Raw genomic sequence first — 2500 nt, forward strand, 5'->3', positions numbered from 1 at the left:
GTGGTTAAGGTCCACCCCACATTTTTAGGAATTTTTCAGCATCTTAGGAATACCTTTTGAAAGGCTGTTTACCTGTGAAACTAGTTTCCACAGGCTTTCTTTGAACAAGCTAAGAATTTTTTTGCTTGGAGGCTTTGGATCAGGAACATTCTGTCAATTAGCGGAGGCCCCTGTGGATGTGATGGCAGGTGAAGCTGTCACCAATGAGGCCTCTGGAGCCTTGACTGATGGCTCCAAAGACTCAACTTTGGGAGGAGTTTTCTGGACAGGCTCAGGATTCCTTTAACCGGGCAAAGGGCGTACCTGAACCTTTGGTTCAGGGTATTCTACCTAGCAGTGGAGGCCCCTGTGGATGTGGTGGCAGCTGAAGCTGTCACCGTTGAGGCTCCTGGAGCCTTGACTGATGGCTCCAAAGACCTTGCCCTTTGGAAGCTGGAAAGGTTCCAGAATGACAACATGTGGCATTCTAAAGGGACTGCATAGGTCAGGGATAGAGCTAGTTCCTTGTAAATGTGTAGAAATCATGCGAATTAGAATTCTTCATTTCCTCCCCCCTCCTCACCCACCATGGAGTCCAATGAGGGGAAGCAATGGTTGGTGCTCAAAATGTCCCAATAGCCACAAGAGTAGTGAGGAAATGTGCATAGTCACATTTACAGTGCTGATGGCAGTAGCAGGACCTCTTCAATTCCGACTGGACAGTGCCTACTTGACCTTAGTCATATTTGACCAGTTGACTGAATTGACCGGGCCTTGATCAAACCACCTGTCTAAGAAAAATAGAGGACCAAGGAGGTGTGTTGTTAACTGCAGGATGCGACATTGCTCAACCTCCAGGACTCCTGTCGCATAGTAATACGGGACGACACACACAGCAAACACAGATGGGAGAGTTCTTTCTGGTTTCAAGATGGAATAAACCAAGGGTAGGTGCTCCATCCCCTCCCATAAGCCTAGGTGCACCAGGAAGCCATTTTGTCTCATCGCTCACTAGTGACCTCTCCAGTATGGGTAGCCCTCTGGTCAGGCTCACCAGATCATTAGGACTTCCAAACCCCCCTACCGCGGCAAGGCGGCTCCCATTAGGGAGGAGTGAAGATCGAGGCTGCTGGAGAAAGATTGCTAACTGCAATGTTCCTCCTGCTCACTGCTGCAAAGCCCACACCATGTTCATATTTCGAACCATCTGTGTATAATGCAACTGATCCTTGGAACTTAGAAGTGTGTTGAAGAAATCTCTCCCTGACTTTTGCTTTGGATCTCTCCTCCGTACCTATTCCGACCAAATCCAGCTCGACTTGACTGGTATCAATCACATGCCCGCAATATGCGTACGGATTTGCACGGATTTGCTTAAGTTGAGTAAGTAGTTCGTCAAAATAACATAATAGAGGTATACAAATCTGTCACATTCTGGTTTGATATTTATATAAATATTATTTTTGTGAATTGCTAATGAGGTATTATTTTTTTATATAAAAACAATGAAGGTTTAAATATATCTAATGATGTTATTAAAGAATATGTTTATGGTGTTGTTTTTCTTTAATAATCAAAAAGTTCATGAGTTTAATTTTAACAACTGCTATAGTAATAATATGTATTCTTATCCAAGGGAAAAAAAAGGTACCACCGGCACTCTCCGTGGAAAGGAACTGGGGACCCTACCACGTACTCACTCCAAGAGCATCACAACATGAAAACTACAATTAAGTATCATGCTGTGACCACGGCGGCTCAAACATGAACCTACCGTTAAAAGAAGAAAGAAGATCCAAGGGATGGTGTTTTTAATCATGGGTTTTGTAAATCCCTTGGAATAGTAACAGAAGGGATGATGATATTGATGTTTTACTTAAATTTTTTTACTTTTATTTTTAAAGGTCGTTATCACCATTCACTAGCGATAGCAGTATTAATTTTCTTGAGGTGTGACTCGTCCACTGGTTGATTACTGAGCAGTCACACTTCTAGTTTTGCATCTGTAAACGGTTAGGCATGAACATATCAATATTGTTAAATATTAGGAATACGTTTATGAACACATATCTATTAGTGTAATGTAAGCATGCAATAGGAGTTTTTGATAATACACATATAGTTTTGGCAGTGACTATAATTTGGTCAAGAAATAAAAAAATGATACTAATAAGAATTTAAAAGTACACAAATGTATGCCATTTTAGGAAATTTTTAATCCTGATTAATATAACCTTATCTAAATATATTTTTTCTTATATTATTCATCATTACACAAACTATTGAACAAATACATATTTATATTATAATTTAGAAATGCTTCTTTACATAATTATTTATTTCTTTGAGAAAAACACAGAATGATTGGAAGCCGAAAAATATATAATCAAATTGATTAATACAAAGTTCCTGACTCTCTGATTCTAAATATTTTATGAGAAAGTACAAGAAAGAACGATGAATATAAAACAATATACTTCTTCCTTCAAAGTGGTCAATGTATGCAAGATCTTTCTCACTT

Source organism: Penaeus monodon, chromosome 4, assembly GCF_015228065.2.
Source record: "Penaeus monodon isolate SGIC_2016 chromosome 4, NSTDA_Pmon_1, whole genome shotgun sequence".
In the NCBI taxonomy this organism is placed as follows: domain Eukaryota; kingdom Metazoa; phylum Arthropoda; class Malacostraca; order Decapoda; family Penaeidae; genus Penaeus; species Penaeus monodon.